The following is a 20,291-nucleotide window of genomic DNA, read 5'->3' as shown; positions in this document are numbered from 1 at the left end:
AATACTAGAAAATTATTTGCCAGTTCCTAATCGCTGTACCCCTCTCGTAGCCTTTTTTTTCATTTACTTTTCCCATTATACCATTTAGGAGACGGTGTAACTTACTTGTGTTTGCTGCTGCTTCGCAGATCTTTCTCTTACAGCATTCGCTTTTTTTTATCTAATTTAGTTGGTAGTTGTATTTGCATATTGCAGTTTTGTATTCTACCCACGTACTTTCAGTTCTTAACCAATTCCACTTTCTTTCTTTACGTCTTTTTTTTTCCTCTTTTTCTCTAAAGTGTTTCCATCAAACCATGGAAATTTGCCTTTAACAGTTATAGTCTTTTCCACTAGTAGACACATGGTATCGTATTCACCTCCACTCTATTATAAGTGCTCGTAAGGCAGTCAACACACAAAGCTCCCAACAAGAGCTGGTTATCATAATCGCAGGGAATGTTGATAGGGCCGTTTATTTTCTTTGTGACTTCTTCAATAAATACAGTAGGGGAAAAGTTTGATTTATTTCTAAAGTTTATTTTCTTCACCACTGCATGTTTCTGTAGAGGTAATCTGAGCGCAATAAGTTTGTGTACTGGGGAGATCGTGCATATCTCTTCTACATTTATGTCAGATACAATGTTATTCATTCAATCACTCAAAACAAGGTCTAATGCATGCCCAGTTAAATTAGTTGCACAGTCGACATTATTCACCAATTTATATGATTCCAATAACTCGCTAAATGCTAAAGCATCATGATTTGACGCGTCATCCATCCAAAGATTGAAGTCTCAACAAATAACTAATTAATTTTTCCTTGATAATCATCTCAATGGGTTCACTGAATTCTTAAAAGAAGATACTGGCATGGTGTGTGTGGGGCGTGTCATTTCAGTGATCTTAGCCTTGTCAGAGTTATTTAACCATGTTTCAGATAATACTAGTATGTCCAAATATTTCCCGTTTATTAATTCCCCAATTTGAATAGTTTTATAATCCACGGATTTTATATTTACATAGTCAAAGTTTATGACGTTCTTAGTATCCATGATCAGTGTTTTCTGCTAGTCTTTTTAATTCCAAGTAAAAAGCTTTGCAATTTCTTAAATTTATTATGTGGTCATTTGGTTTGTTTAACTTTGTGCAGTTAGTACACCTTGACATTTGCGAATTACACTCTCTGGTAGAACGTTTTCCTGAAAATTTCCAGCAGACTTTATCATCATTCTTAGACTTGCAATCTTTTTCAAGATGTCCATGCCCCTGACAGTCGTGGTAGGTGATCATGTGGTACCTATCACGTATGTTATAAGTACTCCATCGTAACAACTTCGTCCCCATTATCATGAATAGCCCTCCGAACTTAGGATCACATTTCAATACATAGTGAGTAGTCCCACCTCAGCATTTTTCTTCAGTACCACACTTATCTTCTCTTCTATATTTAGGATTTGGTCCAGGTAACGATTCCTTTGAATCAAGTCATTTACCACTTCATCTTCATCATTGTAAACATTGCGTATCATCATTTTTGGTTTTAATTTTCCATTTTTTCTCGTTTCAGTGTCGACAACCATTGAATTTTGTATGCTGCTTCCTCTCTGATCTTCTCATTTGCAAAGTTTACAACAACATTTCCATTTGAGGTTGATCTCGTATTAAGTATTGAAATGTCTTTAAGTGCATATTTGACCTCATTTTTTCTCTCAGCAATTTTAGTTGTTGCATTTGTTGATTTAATTACCAGTACATTCTTTTCCTTTACTTTGTCAGCATATGTTGTTTTCTCTGGTTTTGGGCCCGTCAATGTTTGAAGTGTTTCCTTATTTGATTCAATATTCATTGCCAGATTATCAACTTTCTAAGTGAGGTCAGTGGTCTGGGTGGAATTTGCTGCGTGCGTGCTAAGCTCCACTCCACAACTTGTTTTTCCAATTCATCAATTCTCACCTCTTGTGCAATCAAAGCATGGTCCCTCACTCTCAATTGCTCCTCCAATTCCATTATGCGTAACTTGGCTGTTCTGACTTCATCAACGTAGTATGGGCATATCCAATTCAAGATTGATACTTCTTTATTACTGATGATTTTCACTATAGACACACACTTCTTATGAAAGTACCTGTTGCAATCACATCCTATCCCCTTCTTTGTGTCTCTGTCCATGGTTTGACATTTAGGACAGTACTGGGAGTCAGGGGCAGACATGATGTACTATTTCTTCTCACTTTAGTCTCTCCATGAGATCAACTAATATTTTTGTCATTGGTTTTATAAACGAGAAACGCAAGTCAAAAACACAGCTCAGGGCGAGTGGTGAACAAAGCTCCGCGCAAATCACGTCATCACTCGGAGATACCTAGCCAAAACTCAAGTAACCTTTATTCAACACACCCCGAGCTTATATACGAGCAGTTCCAAGCAAGAATGTAAAAATAAATTCAAAGAAACTAATACATGCAAAGGCAAGCTTAAACAAGTTCTGTTATCAGTACAGGGAAGAGCGAGAGATAAGAAAGGCAATAACCCTACAGTGTACAAGGGTGTATGAAACACGTGCGGTACAGTTATATCCTGCAATTAACTCTAAAATACTACAAAATTTCTAGAATTAAATGCATCATCACCCTCCTTATGACCACAAAAGACAATCCTTTCCTTCCCAGCAAAACAGTAACTTTCAAAAGAAGTTTGTTTTCCTCAATCTCCTGTTGCTTGACAGAAAATAAAGATTATGCTATAGATTGGGTGGAACCTGACTGAATACCTGACTTGTCAGGTAGACTGAAAATGTTTCATCCCTGGTGCCATGAAAGGCCATGGCCCATTTTTGTCTACATGTTGGGTGAACTCAGCTTAACTTCGTTGACATACTTTTTCTTAACATCACACAGGACATTCATAAACTAAATTCACCTTGGAAGCTGTCTTGAAATTATGAAAATGATATTCACTTTAATATTATCATCTAGGCTACTGTTGACTAAACTCTCCGACTTACCCAATACTGGGTTGAACTGCAGCAGTTGTCAACATAGAGCATAATCCAACTGCAACCCTCATGCTGTCATGAGGAAGCTGATACTTAAATACTTGTACACGTCACAGATATAACGACTGATGAGAGAAAGTCTATTACCATCAAAGCCAATGACGTGAACATAATAGTCATAATAATATCCCAGCTGCCTTCCTTACATAAATAGGTATTGAGAGAAATTGTGGATTGCCTTTGGCCAAGGTGCCAAGATTCGATGGATTCCAGACCATGAGGTATTTTCTGGAATAGGGCTTGAGAAAGCCTGAGGGATCCCATACTTTCATGCGTTCACTGGATGTGGCGTCGTGTCTGCCTTCCGTGGGAAAGCGAAGAAATCTACATGGTAGACTTGGAGTGAATTTGATGTTTCTGAAACTTTCACTAATCTCAGCCACCATCCAATCATGGAGTAAGTTTAGCTACCAAACTTCTAAGCGAAGAAAGTTGATGAAATTCTTGAAGAACTAATTGTCACGCACTACTAAGGCACATTGGTGACATCACAGCTGTGAAACTCATTATTGTTAGCTAGGAAGGAAATGCATGTTGACGTTATACTGCAGCAACATCCTCCTGCTGCCTTACTTCAAAGTAAATGTGAACTTCTAGCAACTATTTTGACGTCCATCTTGAATAATGTGCGCCATCTTGGATTTTCAATTGGGCAATCGGCCAGATTTGATCAGTATGACTTGGAGAGCAAATGTGCTAAATTTAATGCCCACATCGTCATTTGGATTATTTCTCTGTTATCTCTTAAACTGGTGTTTTGATCAAAACCATTTTTGGGGTGCATTCAATGTCTATGAGTAATTTTCATTTTTGTCCTATCCTGTGATTCCATGAACTACAGTATGTAAGGGCTGTTATCCATTGATTAATTTTTTCCAATGATATAAATTACTTCCATCTATTCTATAACTGACTTAATTTTTAGAACTGTGTAAATTAAATTTGACTAAATGAGGTTTATTGTAGTCGTGAATGAAAATTGTATTTTAAAGTTTTTTCCATTTTTCTTGCCATGTTCCAATATTACTCAAATGTATCATTTGTGCACAGACAGTTTTTGTTTTGTTTTAGATGGTTCAGTGATGTTTCGATAGTGAAGTGTTAAAGTCGTTTAATTGTCCGGTCGTCAAATCCAGCCCAACGGTTTGGTGGTAAGATAATTATTCGTTTATTTTCCGTAAGTTATTGTATTTTTATTCTTGTTATATAAATAAACTTGAGTTATTCAAATTCATAGTGTTGAAGCGACTTATATTGACATAAGCCTAGGCTAGACTAATCCCAAATGTTTGCTGTAAACGTGGACAATGGAAGGGTCTTTAAAATGTAACATCCAGTTGCAATTTTAAGCCTTAGTATGGAAGAAGCCATAAAATTTTTAAGGTTTAGTATGGAAAAGACCATACCAACTTTTTTTTTTTTTTTTTTTTAAGCAGGGACATAATTATCCTATCCCACTCCATCCTAGAGGAAATGGGTAAAACTGTAGTTTAACACGGGACACCATTTCTTGTAGGAAAAAACTTTCCCTTTTGCGAACTAGTGTGCTTTCAATGAATTTGGCCTCTATTTCTGCCACAAATAAGCCGTTCTCTCATTATCCTCCCTTCCCTACCGATAGAGGTATGAACCATGGGATTTGGGTGGGGGAAAACAGGAAAAAACGTGGCTAATACAGTGGTAATGTGTTTACCTAGCATGCGCATGGCCGCAGGGCATGTACAGTAGTACAATATTACGGTACGGTACGGTTTTTTGGGGGATGTAAGTACGGTTTGATATTACGGTATGATATTTTCCTTCGAGTTCGGTACGGTACGAAAGTACAATTTTTGGTAAATGTCTAGGAGAAGGCCGCACCCGTTTTTCAAGTATTAACGGCAAAAAACAACCAGATTATTGTTGCACAGTGCATAGAAGCATGAGGAAATGAATAAAAAAGAAACTAAGACTTAACTCTTACACACAAAATGTAAGCATAAACCTACTACTACAATTATGGGGGACCCCAGTGGGAAGCGGGGTTTTTGGGTGGGGGGAGGATGAGAAAAGTGATTTTTCGGGGCACTACCGAACCTAATACAACCAACTAACCTACCCTGGGGGGCCTGTACCCCTACCTAGGCCTACCGGGGGGGGGCTTCGCCCCCCCTGCGACCCCCCCCCCCTTAAGGCCACAGTGATTTTCAGGGCACCACCGAACCTAATACACCCACCTAACCTAGCCTAATAGCCCTGTACCCCTACCGGGCCTGCGACCCCCCCTTAAGGACACTACCTAACACATCCATCAAACCAAATCCAAAGTGATGGTACTGCTGTATACATCGTTATACTATCACCATTATAATATACTCCATTAAATAATGAAGCTTACCTTAACCTGTTGGTTGATAAAGATGTGCTGCTGCTTTGAGGAAAACGTGAAGCCGTTGCGAAGGTTCCCTGACATGCAGGACAATTTTTATTTTGTAAAATTAAATTGTCTCTCTGGCACAAATCCACTAGTTTTTCAATAAAACCCCGAATAAGTAAGAACAATTTCATTGTAACTTAGGAAACAGTCAGGACAAGAAGATGGAATTTCAACTTCTTGTGCAATATCAGATGACGTGCTTGCTACGGCCTCGATGTCTAGGAACGAAATAAAATGGCTGGGTAAGAAAATGTATTGTCGCACTGTGATGGGTAAGAAAATGTATTGTCGCACTGTGATTGGCCAAACGTGAAGACGTCATTGGGAAAGAAAATGTATTGTCGCACTGTGATTTGCCAAACGTGAAGACGTCATAGTGGACTAGTTTGTCTGCGGATTATAGTGGTTACAGGGCTCATTTGAGCAAAAATAAGACACAGTCAACAATAACAACAGACTTAGAAAAATCTGGGAGGAAGACAAGAGTAGCGCGAGTTTGATCGTCGGTATTTCGACTATTATTGATTTTCACTAAATTATCTCACTGGTATACCATTATATACATACATTCCTACATATTCTAGTAAAAATAAATTGAATATCAGTGATATCTTCATGCGGCCCTCTCCTAGACATTAACCCAATTTTTTTTTTTCGTACCAAATTCAGATAGGTGTCGCAAGCAGCTAAGCCCACGCCGCCCAACCGCCCAGGGTCACACACCTGGTTGGCTTGGGCGGCAAGTCAACCAGGTGTGTAACCATAAAGGATTAGCAGAGGTCTTCTCACTGGGGTGTTAATTAAAGCATATCCCAGTGGAGTTTGCCCCATATAACTTCCAAAACTAGACTGTGAAACAAGATGTGGCTCAGCGTATGATAATGTTGGACAGTGTCCTTGAAAAAAAGTTATTCTTAACCAAATTGGCCTAGCTAATGAATCTTTACTTATATTAGATGAAGATTGGGAGAAAATAAGTGACATAACAGAAGCTCTGAAACCACTCCGTGAGGCTACATGTGCACTACAGATGAAAAATCTCACAGCTGGAGAATTCCTTGCTCAGTGGGTTAAGTGCAAAGCTGTTTTGGAAAGAAGCACTGCAATCACAACACCACTTCTAAAAGCCATGGAAAAATGGCAGGATTCTCTGCTTAGGAACCCTGCTTTCCTATCTGCTGTGTATCTTGACAGAAGATATAATGTTCTCCTCACCGAAGAACAGAAGGAACTTACAGTAGTCAAATACATTTTCTTGGACTCTGGAAAAAAATTAAAACTATTTCTTCTACTAGTACTATGTCATCAGTCTTAATGCTGGCAAAAGACGATTCATTCACGAGCAGCGTTAGTGATGGTGAAGGTGACCCAGCACTTGGGTCAGTAGATATTGTAGAGCAATTACTCCGAGTCAGTGATAAGCAAAGAGAGTGAAGTGGCTGAGCATATCAAAATGTTCACCAAAGCTTCACGTATCAGTAAAAATGAGTGTATTTTCCAGTGGTGGCATTATCAACAAGAAAGTGCACTAAAAAAATTTTGCTGAAGTAGCAGTTGCTCTGCCTGTTACTCAAGCGAGCGTAGAGCACATATTCTCTGGGTTGCGCTATATTCTTAATGATTTAAGACTAGGTCTAACAGAGTATATTGTTGACGCTGTAATGCTATTAGGCTGCAACACATGAAACTGTATGAATGCCTAATATTGTATAACTGAACATTTTCCTTTTGTAACCTTAGCAAAATAAAATTGTATTATATCATTATGTAATGTATTACATAACACCAATCTTCTTGAAGTGGCAGTGGTGGTAATGATAGTAGTAGTAGTAGTAGTAGTAGTTGTAGTTGTAGTAAAAGTGCCATGTTATGTCTATATGAACTGCAATGTAAAAAAAAAAAGTAGGCACGGAAACAGTACGAAATTACGGTATGATAAAATATTGTACTAGTACGGTACGGTGTGAATTTTTAGGTACTGTACGAAATTACAGTACGGTAAAAATGCGTGGTACGAATTATGAAAAAACAAATCAAACCTTACCGTACTACTTGCCCTGCATGGCAGTAGATCGATCCCCGCCCTGGACCGTGAGTTTAAGCTGTTTACTTGGGGAGTAGGGTGGCTATTTCCAAATTCCCCAAAAAGGACATTTTTTCTTTTTCCAACATCAATTTTTACTTAAAAACCTGATTATTGAGGAGTAGAAATATAATTTTTTTTTTTTAATATGCATGTATGTGTTTGTGGTAAATGTGCATTTAAATTTTAGTCAAATAAATGAACCATATATTTTTCCTACTCGCTATCTTGTGTTTTCTGCATTTCTGACCATGATTATTTGGGGCAAACCACCCGCTCATGAGTTTTTGGAACCCCTTATATAAAGACAATTATGTGGAACCCTAGTGGGAACCGAGGTTTTTTTTTTGGGTGGGGAATGTCATTAACGAGTGATTTGCAGCAATAATAATGGTCTGAAATGTAAATAAGCACAGGATAACCAGTTGGAAAAATATATGGTTCATGTAAGTGGCTGAAAACAGGCCAAAACTTGATAATTCAACACTTTTGAGATTTGTAAAAGGGTACAGAACCTAACCAACCCACCTAACCTAACCTAATCTAACCTAATCTAACCTAGTTGTTCCTAGGTCATAACCCCTAGCCAAACTAGCCAGCACTCGTTCATTTCTCATAGCAAATTTCAGTTTCGCTAGTACTTCTGAAAAGTTGTTACAAATTTGGAGCTCTACTTTAACCGAGTCCAATCGCAGGCGGTTAAACGCGGTCTCTCTCATTTGTCCAAGCTGAAGTAATCATTAACATAACCCTTTCTGTGTGAGCATTTCTGCAATGAATGGAGAAAATATAAGCTCTCACCTTCTTCAGATTTGTTAGAGGGACCTCACTTTTACTGAACAGCATGAGATAACGTACCTGACTGTGGCTATCTATCGTCTCATGAATATTGATAATTGCCTCCACAATCCCATACTCTGCATATAGTTCATCCATGACCTTTTTTTTCATGTTACAAGCCTTGACTGCATCACATAATTCTTTGAAAGGTATTGCTTTTGACACTTATGAAAGTTGTCTTCTGAGAAGTCATACCTTTCACTCGAGTACTTTATAAGTCATTCATAGAAAGCAATGAAGTCTTTAATATTTCATTGATAAATCTGGTGTAAGTTGGCTATAATTAGTGTTTACTGCAACGCCAAAAAAAAAATGGTAGGCCTATATGTATTTGTATTTATATTTTTAGTATTGATATGTTTTATAGACTCAAGAAGCAGGACAAATTATCGTCCTTCTTAAGGTGAAGCGGGACAAAGGACAGAATGCTCAAAAACATGACTGTCCTTTCTAAAGCAGGACGTCTGGCCACCCTAGCGAGGCTACTGTTGTGGTTGGGCAGCACAGGGGTGTGTTGGGCTTTTCTGGCTGATGTTCTGGTTATCATCTATTCTGATGAACCTGGAACTGAAACTAGACACCTTTAACCTTTATTAACTGTAGGAAAAACAGTTTGTTCTGTAAGAAAAGATTTTCTGGAATCAAAATAAGAATTTTGAGTTGTTCCGTAACCGAAATACAAACCACGCTATTTACAGAGGGTTACCTTTTAACGCAGCTGAAATGGCGAGCCATTAGAATTTAACGAGGGTGTATTACCCCCACGCTAGTTAGCGGGGGGGGGGGGGGGTAGGGGAGTGGTAACTAGCTACCCTTCCCCCCCCCTCACACACAGATGAATGCTCACTTTCACTTTTGGCTCGGACTGTGACAGACGTCTCTATCTTGGTCCTCTCTTGGCAGCCATTGTTTGTTTTGTCTTTACTTAATCGCTTACTTTTCATTTACTCAATATATATGTAAACATGTTTTCATGTTTGTATATATATTTGAGTATAGAAATAAGTAAGTTTCCTTTTCAGAGTTGTGTGTGTAGTGTACGATATCTACGTGGAGTCCTCGGCAGTTAGGCCACCACAGCGTAATTTTATGGGTGGCGATCGAGTTTGACTTATGTCTTTCTCTCTCTCTCTCTTGAGGTCGTTCACCCTTTTACTACGTGTTACTACGCCCTTGTAGCTTCCTTTCCGTGTGGGGGGGTTGCTACGCCGTACGTTTGTCTCAATTAGTTATGAATCTAATTGTAGTTGTTTTTTGTTTTTCAGCTTGTAGAACGATTCCTTTCGGGGTTTTCGTTCTTTCTTTAGTGTTCATTCATTTTTAAATTACATAATTACATAGTTACATAATTATAATTGTTATAATTCTGTTTTGGTTACAGCTCTCGTTCCGTGAGTGTAAGTGGTTGTGAGGGCACGTGCCTGTTGTGTAATTCTTGTTTCCTTTCCCTCGGGATTCCTCTTCGGAGCCTTCCCGGGGGAATGAATGTGTACTAATATTATTTGTTTTATTTTTTTACAGTTACCGATCTAGTTCGTTTCTGTAATATGGCAACGGTGTGAGCTGTCTTGTTGAGTCCTGGGGATTCGGCTGTTGCTGCCTCCCCCCTTGTATTTTCGTCAGGGGCGTGTCTCCTTCTACTGGAAGTACTCCCGTGACGACAGACAGCTCTCCAGTTCATTTTAGAACTCTCAGGAGGCTTGCCTCCTTGGGCGGGTAACTTTCCTTCCGAGGGAAGTTTTTCCTGTCCAGGCTTGAGTTTTTCCCCTTTTGTGGGGTTCTTCTCTTGCCTTTTTTTCGTGCGACTATGCTCTTGGTGCTGAGCGGTCACACCTGCAGTTTCGCTCAAGGGGCTAGGCAACTGCAGGAGCTCCTCTTCGGAGGATTGCTCCTTTTAGGTCACTGGCTGACCAGTCTCTTCTACGAAGTGTTTCTCTTTCGTTCGCGAGAGAGTACACTCATAGAGACTCCTCTTCGGAGGTTTCTTCTGTTGCTGTTGGCCTCCCTCGCCGTAAGGCCCACCGTCCGCCTCGTCGTAAGGGCCTCTCATCTCCCTATAAGGGTGCTTGAGGTGCCTTTTTGAATCTCCGTTTGCAGCCTACAACTCCTTTTTCTCGATCTTCCGCCTTGGTGCAGATGGACAGCAGTCTTATCTCGTCTTCCGACGGGCAACTGTCTTCCCGACGGACAACGGTCTTCCCGACGGGCAGCGGTCTTCCGACGGATATCAGTCTCCCGGCGGACAACGATCCCTTCGGGGTAAAGGGTTGCCTCCCACGGGGGTTCTTCCCTTGCGTGTCAGGGTTTCCCTGCGCGCCCTTCTGCTGTGTTCTCTCCTGCTCCTGCTCAGTGTTAGCGCACAGGCGCTCTTCTGCTCATCAGCGCTCTCCTGTTCGTCAGCGCTTTCATGATGATCATCCCTGCTGTTCCTGTTGGTTCCTGTTACGCGCCCTGTGCGCCCACGTTCGCCCTCGTGATCTAGAACTTCGGTTCAGGTCGGGGTCAAGGACTCTTCTTCTATGCGCAGGCTTCCACGCGTAGCCTTCTGCTCATCAGCGATCATCAGCTCGCCAGCGATCACCTGTCTCTCGGCGATCTCCGGATCGCCCGCGTGTGTTACAGCCGGCACGCCAACGTTCTCCAACACTTCTGAAGGAACATGGTTCGCCAGCTACTAGCTCACCTGCGCATGCTGATCGCCATCGCGCGACCCTCAACTGCGGATGCTGATCGCCATCGCGCGACCCTCAACTGCGGATGCTGATCGCCATCGCGCGACCCTCAACTGCGGATGCTGATCGCCATCGCGCGACCCTCAACTGCGGATGCTGATCGCCATCGCGCGACCCTCAACTGCGGATGCTGATCGCCATCGCGCGACCCTCAACTGCGGATGCTGATCGCCATCGCGCGACCCTCAACTGCGGATGCTGATCGCCATCGCGCGACCCTCAACTGCGGATGCTGATCGCCATCGCGCGACCCTCAACTGCGGATGCTGATCGCCATCGCGCGACCCTCAACTGCGGATGCTGATCGCCATCGCGCGACCCTCAACTGCGGATGCTGATCGCCATCGCGCGACCCTCAACTGCGGATGCTGATCGCCATCGCGCGACCCTCAACTGCGGATGCTGATCGCCATCGCGCGACCCTCAACTGCGGATGCTGATCGCCATCGCGCGACCCTCAACTGCGGATGCTGATCGCCATCGCGCGACCCTCAACTGCGGATGCTGATCGCCATCGCGCGACCCTCAACTGCGGATGCTGATCGCCATCGCGCGACCCTCAACTGCGGATGCTGATCGCCATCGCGCGACCCTCAACTGCGGATGCTGATCGCCATCGCGCACACCTGCGGATGCTGATCGCCATCGCGCTATCGTCTACCCTGCGGATGCTGCTCGCCATCGCGCGACCTTCAACTGCGGATGTTGCTCGCCATCGCTCGATCGCCCACCTGCAGAGGCTGCTCGCCATCGCGCGACCGCCCACCTGCGCATGCTGATCACCATCGCGCGACCCTGCGCATGCTGATCGCCATCGCGCGACCCTGCGCATGCTGATCGCCATCGCGCGACCCTCAACTGCGGATGCTGATCGCCATCGCGCGACCCTCAGCTGCGGATGCTGATCGCCATCGCGCGACCCTCAGCTGCGGATGCTGATCGTCATCGCCCGACCCTCAACTGCGGATGCTGATCGCCATCGCGCGACCCTCAACTGCGGATGCTGATCGCCATCGCGCGACCCTCAACTGCGGATGCTGATCGCCATCGCGCGACCCTCAACTGCGGATGCTGATCGCCATCGCGCGACCCTCAACTGCGGATGCTGATCGCCATCGCGCGACCCTCAACTGCGGATGCTGATCGCCATCGCGCGACCCTCAACTGCGGATGCTGATCGCCATCGCGCACACTTGCGGATGCTGATCACCATCGCGCTATCGTCTACCCTGCGGATGCTGCTCGCCATCGCGCGACCTTCAACTGCGGATGTTGCTCGCCATCGCTCGATCGCCCACCTGCAGAGGCTGCTCGCCATCGCGCGACCGCCCACCTGCGCATGCTGATCGCCATCGCGCGACCCTGCGCATGCTGATCGCCATCGCGCGACCCTGCGCATGCTGATCGCCATCGCGCGACCCTGCGCATGCTGCTCGCCATCGCGCGACCCTGCGCATGCTGATCGCCATCGCGCGACCCTGCGCATGCTGCTCGCCATCGCGCGACCCTGCGCATGCTGCTCGCCATCGCGCGACCCTGCGCATGCTGCTCGCCATCGCGCGACCCTGCGCATGCTGCTCGCCATCGCGCGACCCTGCGCATGCTGCTCGCCATCGCGCGACCCTGCGCATGCTGCTCGCCATCGCGCGACCCTGCGCATGCTGCTCGCCATCGCGCGACCCTGCGCATGCTGCTCGCCATCGCGCGACCCTGCGCATGCTGCTCGCCATCGCGCGACCCTGCGCATGCTGCTCGCCATCGCGCGACCCTGCGCATGCTGCTCGCCATCGCGCGACCCTGCGCATGCTGCTCGCCATCGCGCGACCCTGCGCATGCTGCTCGCCATCGCGCGACCCTGCGCATGCTGCTCGCCATCGCGCGACCCTGCGCATGCTGCTCGCCATCGCGCGACCCTGCGCATGCTGCTCGCCATCGCGCGACCCTGCGCATGCTGCTCGCCATCGCGCGACCCTGCGCATGCTGCTCGCCATCGCGCGACCCTGCGCATGCTGCTCGCCATCGCGCGACCCTGCGCATGCTGCTCGCCATCGCGCGACCCTGCGCATGCTGCTCGCCATCGCGCGACCCTGCGCATGCTGCTCGCCATCGCGCGACCCTGCGCATGCTGCTCGCCATCGCGCGACCCTGCGCATGCTGCTCGCCATCGCGCGACCCTGCGCATGCTGCTCGCCATCGCGCGACCCTGCGCATGCTGCTCGCCATCGCGCGACCCTGCGCATGCTGCTCGCCATCGCGCGACCCTGCGCATGCTGCTCGCCATCGCGCGACCCTGCGCATGCTGCTCGCCATCGCGCGACCCTGCGCATGCTGCTCGCCATCGCGCGACCCTGCGCATGCTGCTCGCCATCGCGCGACCCTGCGCATGCTGCTCGCCATCGCGCGACCCTGCGCATGCTGCTCGCCATCGCGCGATCGCTCACCTGCGCATGCTGCTCGCCAACGCGCGATCGCTCACCTGCGCATGCTGCTCGACCATCGCGTCGGCATAACACAACGCGCCATCGCCAACCTGCGCGTTAGCGCTCACCAGCTCACCACCGATCGCTTGTTGATCCATATCGCCAGCGGTCTTCCTCGCCCACGCGGCAGCGCGTTTCCTCGCCATTGCGTTAATGCTTGCGTTCGCCGCCTCGGACTCGCGCTCATCCACCTGCCCACCCTCACGACCGCTCGCCTGCGCGCCCGCGACCGCTCGCCTGCGCGCCCGCGACCGCTCGCCCGTGCGATCGCGCGACCGCTCGCCCGTGCGATCGCGCGACCGCTCGCCCGCGCGACCGTTCGCCTGCGACCGTTCGCCTGCGACCGCTCGCCTGCGCGCCCACACGCCCACACGCCCACGTGCCTGCACGTCTACGCAGTCTGCGCTCATGCGCGTCCGCGCCCATGCTCTCCAATGTTCCCCCACGCGCGAACCAACGGTTTTCCATCGCGCGGACGGATGGTGTTCCGTCGCGCGAACCTACAGTGTTTCTTCGCACAAACGTCGGCTTATTTCTTGCAGTATCCATTGCTCGTCTATGGGTTATCGCTCGCCGACCACCAGCTCTCGCCCTTCCTACCACGCTCGCCCTCCTTCTGCGCTCCTTCGCTCACCTTCGTTTGCGTTACCGCGCATGGGCGCTTCCACGTTCGCCCATGCGAAAATCTTTGAATTACCGTCGCGCGAGCTCCAGGGCGATTGCGACCACGATTCCCAATGGGGTTTTCGCAGCATGGCCAGCCTGGCGAGTTCTTCTGGAGCGTATTTCCAGAACACGGCCTCACCCCGTAAACGCAGAGCATGGCACTTGCAAGAATAGGAGAAACTTAAGGGAGATCTGAGCAACACTCCTCTTTCCTGAACCTGGGTTAGCCCTTCCCCGTCATTCCCTGGAAGGATTTTTGGCGGGGGGGGGGGGGGGGGGCTTTCCGTTCGAGGTTTGGTTCAAGGAAGCTACTGGAAGATCATGGGTACTTTCCTTCTCTCGAGCTCAGGCACCTTGGCCTTTCGTCGTTAAGTATCTAACTTGCGGACAAGCTCGATGTTGTACCATCTGGACGCGCTGACTGAGGGCTTTCTTCGGGTGTCTCATCTGTGGAGGTCGACGACCTCAGACACCCTTCCATCCTTGAGAAGAGTTTGTTTGTGCCCAAGGACAGAGACTTAGACAGCGGCTGTGCGGAGGAAATCGACTTCCGTTTTCACTCCTCCAAGGCGCTTTCTTCCAGACTCTGCAGGGCTCCAGCGCCCTTTTCTTTCAACCATGTCGGCCTAAGTTATCGGCTACGACAATTGGGACAAGGTATCCAATTGCAGTTTCCTCCTGTCAGGAACAGATGGCACGGGAGACTCCCCCGGGGGGGGGGCATAGTCCTAAAAGGAGTTCACGAACTCTAGGATTGCAGGTTTTTCGATGGGAGGATGCTTAAGGTTACTCATCCGAATGACAGCTTCCCGATGCCCATTCCCACACAATCTCTGTGATCAGCCAAGGATATCGCGCCTGCCGTCTCTGTCAGCGAATTCAGTGTCTCTGAACCTCTATGCCATAGCGTCAGCAGAGTTGCCCGGTTGGGCAGAATGATCCATACCTTATGCGAAGGTCTTCCTTAGGATCATCGACGGCTTCACCCCCGGCCCCCTCAGTCGATCCTTTCTTGTAAGGAAGGATCTGAGAGGGGATGTCCGTAGTCGACCTCTCAGCCCTGATCAAGTTTGTCGAACAAACTTCGGCCAGCGTAGACCAGCAGAATCGATCAGACTGGTAACGAGGCGACAGGACTCCTTAAACCCTGGATCGGAAGGACGGGTACTTTGTTTCCATTTCATCCATCTTCCAGGGTGCTCGTCGAATTCAGCCTAGACTGCAAGTATTCCTGCTTATGATGCAGTGTGGCTATCCCGCCGTGGCATAGCAGGTTTGTTTCCCCAGAGAACTCTCCCTGCCTTCCTCTTGGCCGCTCAGGTGCAGGCTTCCGCCTCCTCTGCGGTTTGGAGGCCTGGTCAACTCCGGTAGGCTCGGGTTCGACCTTCTTCAGCGCCGGGACAAGCTTCCGGATGCTTACCATGAGTGTGGGCTCATGGTATTTTGCTTGGAGCCTTCTCTTCCTCTGCCTCAACATCTGGAGTATCTGGCCATGATATTGAGTCAACGGCCTTACCACGTTGGAAACCCCGCTTCTCGTCCGTCCAGCGAGGTTAAGCAACGTCGGTACTTGGATGGGTGACCACCTGGGGACGCCAGATTCTGTTACCACATCCTCCGAGCCTTCCTTTCGGTTGACTGTGGCAAGACTGAGGAGAGTCGCAGTACCTGTTCTCAGTCAAGCAGAGCTTTCAGCCCTACCTTGGAACGTTTCCTAGTTCTCCTTTTCTCATTGACCCGTCTATAGTCCGAACGGTCGCCTCAGGATAAGTTCCATGTGGGGCGATCCAAGTTCCGGTGGCTTCAGGCAATGTTTAACCGGACTTCCTGGCCCCTGTGGGACCAGCGGAACTATTAGACCTGCAATGGGTGTTGACCTATGGAGCCTCTTGATGGTAGTGGATATTCTCGTCCTTTCCCCACATTCTTGATGCTGTTCTCGGACTCGTCAAAGGAAAGGGGGGGGGGGGGGGGCATGTTCCGGTCCAGGCCTATGGTCAAGACCTGAAGGATACCTCTCCATCATTCAGGCAGGCTTAGGGGCCTTAGTCTGGCCCCTCTACAGATCCTACAGCTCCTGCCAAGTCGCCCCGTGTGTGTCGACTTCATGATTCTGGCGTATTCTAACCAGCAGGGGACGCATTTCACACCTTCACATCTTGCAGTAGAGATACCGGGATGATTGAGATTCTCTCAATACCACCATCGGCTCTCTCATTCCAGGCAGGGGAATGTTCTCTCAGACTATCCGAGCAGAGCCTCTTAGAGAGAGTGTACCTGGGGGTCTTTGACCTTGGGTAACCAGCAAGTACTGGTCTGGGGGACCTGATCGCGACAGCTTGGAACCTCAAGCTTCCGCTATTCTTCCCCCCAGTCTCAGACCCCGAGACTGGCAAGATGCATTCCGGTGATGGTGGGACAACTTCGACGCCTGCGTCTTCCCTCCTTTTTGTCTGTGGACAATGGGTCTCAACAAGACCAGGTTGTCTGTCAACCTTTCAATGGGAGAGCTCCACTGGGACTATGCGCAGAACGGTTTCTGGACCCTCTGCTTCCCCTGACGGAACTCCCGGGAGAGCTTCTCCCACGGCGCAGACTACTCAAGCAACCACACTGCGTCATCTCTCCCGAACCGGGGCGCCGCTTCGGCTTCATGCCTGGAGACACTACGCCTCCTCCTCAAGAAGAGACAACCCGCTACAGTCGCGGTACGGAGGTCGCGTCTTCTGCGATAGTCATCCACAGGGGTCTCCCAGGCAAAGTGAAGAGTCTAAGGTGGTTGGTACCGTGGGAGATATACCTCTTCCCTTGAGGCCTCTTCTCCAGCAATAACGGTCTTATTGCCTTTCGGCGGGAGGAACTCCTTTCCGCTCTCGGCAATGAAGCCTGTCGCTCAGCCTTTCCCTGACCTTCAGGCTTAAAGGAATAACTTTTTCCTGCCCGCTGGATCTATCCTCGCTCATGCGAAGCTACGATCGTCCCTGCCCTAGTCGGAGGAAGACCTCCAACTTGGAGCATGGCTCGGACTTTTAGTCCTTTAAGAGATCTTCTCAAGACCCTTTACGACAGGCCTCGGATTGTATTCCGCCTTGGGTCTCCTGCTTACTCTGGCCACGGCCAGTGTGTAAGCAATCTTCTTGGTCTCTTACGACTCCCCCCTTTCTAAGGAAGAGGGGAAGGCAACATTCAGGCTCGCTCCTGAGTTGTTGGCTAGACTCGGAATCTGGGGGTCCCGGCCCTTCGGTCCGATTCATTCAAGATTTCGAGTCTCCATTCTTTATCTGATGTCCCAAGACCTTCTCTTTCTTGCCAGTAAAGGAATCGAGAGGTTAGCGCTGGGAACAGCTGCAGTTTGTCCTCAGTTGCAGCCGATTTGGGAGCACAAGGAGGACATGGGGGAGAGTCACCAGTATACCTCTTCAGCCCGGACTCAAGGACATTCATCTCAACCTGTCTCCAGACCCTCCCCCGTCACGTCGCCCTACAGCACGATGTTGGATACATCGCAACGTCCCTCGCCTTCGAGTAATACTACTCTGTGACGCAGGTGCTACAAGCTGGAGTCTGGAAGCGTCTAATGACCTTCGCAGCCCGCTTCCTGCAGGGCGTGGCCCACAGGAGTCTCGATACGTTTTGTATCGCTCTGTGGTGGCTACACAACAGCTGGTCTAACCTCAGGCTCCTTTTTGGACAGGTAGCAGAAGGTTGAGGGCATTGTTATCAGGTTTTAGTCTGCATGAACGAAAGAAGTATGTCTGGCCCTTACTTCTTTCTTCATCATCCCCTCTACGGGGAAGCAGCATCCTGGTCTCTGCATAGCTGACCTCGAACCTCTGCAGGTAAACCACGCTTCCTTGTGTTCCGAGTATTGAGTCAATACTGTCGCGTCCCCCATACCCTGACGAGGTGGTATTGGGAACGTCCTAACCCAGAGTTCCTTCTGGAACTCCAGGTCAACTGCCTAGGACGGGTCACACTTCTTTCTTCACACACAAGCTTACGTAGGCCACATGGTTCCTTGCGGAGCAAGGAACTTGTTAGGTGCAGGGACTCCTTTTCTCGAGTGCGACTCACTCGGATTCTGAGTCCCCGGGTAAAGCCAAAGCCAGTATGGCTGGGGACTTTCCACCCTACCTAAGGGGTAAGTCACCCTCTGTAAATAGCGTGGTTTGTATTTCGGTTACGGAACAAATGACAAATTCGAAGATGATTTGTATTTTTCCTAACCATACAAACCTTAGCTATTTACACATATTTGCCCGCCAGCCCTGTCCCCCAAGACAAGTCCTACCTCTAAGTGAAAGTGAGCATTCATCTGTGTGTGAGGGGGGGGAGGAGTAGCTAGCTACCACTCCCCTACCCCCCCGCTAACTAGCGCGGGGGTAATACACCCTCGTTAAATTCTAATGGCTCGCCATTTCAGCTGCGCTAAAAGGTAACCCTCTGTAAATAGCTAAGGTTTGTATGGTTAGGAAAAATACAAATTATCTTCGAATTTGTCATATTTGTTTAAAAGGCCACAAAACCTAACACATCCCACCTAACCCAACCTAGTAGTTTCCAGATCACAGACCTAGCCACCTCCCTTCCCAAGTCACAGACCTAGCGTCTGTTTCATCTTAGCTAGCAACTGGAGCTGAACCGCAGTTTGAAAGCTTGTCGCTGATTGACTGTTGGTTCAGGCATTCTCCCCTCCTGCTGACTGATAAAGCAAAACATTTGTCTGCGGTACATGATGTTCATTTTTGCTTTATACCTCACTTAGTTTGCGTAATATCTACCTGGTTCTTTGGTCACACACCGATTAAAGGTAGATATTGAGTATTACGTTGAAAAAAAAAAATGTCCATATTTTAAAAAAATATATGAAAAAATACAAGTTTTAAGTGAAACGAGCGCTGAAAAAACTTTATACAACTTTTTTTATATGCTGTTTGTTCCGACACAGATACAAACCTTCGCTATTTATAATAGGGTATTACTTTCGGCGCAGCTGAAAGACGAGGCATGATAATTTTAGTGAGGGATAACTACCCCATCCGCTAGTTAGCGGGTGGGGGGTGGGGTAGACTGGCTACCCCACTCACTCACACCTCTCGGCTGAGTAACCACTTTACTTTTTGGCTCGTTACAGGATGGACATGCTGCCCTTCTCTCCCGTAAAGACTGGCCTTCATGTTTTTCGTTTATTTTTATTTTGGGTTTTCTTGTGTGTTTTCATTTATCTTAAATATATTTGAGTGTATATATGCATAAATGGAAATATACGTTGTTAGATATGTGTAACTTTAGTGCTGTTGACATCGTATCCAACTGCCTTCGCCGTAAGGTTGTTGTCACTCGGCAGGTTCTCAACACTGCCGTGTGTTTGTTTCATTACAGAATTAAAGTTTATAACAGTTCAGCTCCCTTTTGAGGAATTATCTTACAAGGAAGGTGACTTATTCCCCGAATAGTGTATTTTGTGCAACGGAGCATGAATTGTAATTGATAACAAACTTTCTTTTTTTTTCACAGGTAACAGCGACGTAGTACACATGTGGTAGCTCGTGAGCTGCCCTCATTACAAGGTAGCATTCGCTGTCAAACTTCAACGTGATGTTCCTCCTCTGAGGGGAACTCTCTCTCTCTCTCTCTCTCTCTCTCTCTCTCTCTCTCTCTCTCTCTCGCGAGAGAGAGAGAGAGAGAGAGAGAGAGAGTGATTTGTTTACGCCTATGCTTTTTTCCCATAGAGCTGGGAGAAAGCCGAGAGAGATTTTTACACCTACGCTTTTTTCCTATAGATCTGGGAGAAAGCTTGCCTTAGGCGATGTCCTCCTTCGGGAGGACTTCTCTCGTTTGCAAGAGAGAGTTCTTACACCTACGCTTTTTTCCTATAGATCTGGGAGAAAGCTTGTTTTAGGCGATGTCCTTTTTTGGGAGGACTTCACTCTCGTTCGCGCGAGAGAGATTATTAAGCCTACGCTTTTTTCCCATAGAGCTGGGAGAAAGCTTGTCTTTGGCGATGTCCTCCTTCGGGAGGACTTCTCCCTCGTTC

Source organism: Palaemon carinicauda, chromosome 27, assembly GCF_036898095.1.
Source record: "Palaemon carinicauda isolate YSFRI2023 chromosome 27, ASM3689809v2, whole genome shotgun sequence".
NCBI classification, from domain to species: Eukaryota; Metazoa; Arthropoda; class Malacostraca; order Decapoda; family Palaemonidae; genus Palaemon; species Palaemon carinicauda.
The sequence above is the reverse complement of the archived record's forward strand: the minus strand, read 5'-3'. Positions refer to the sequence as shown.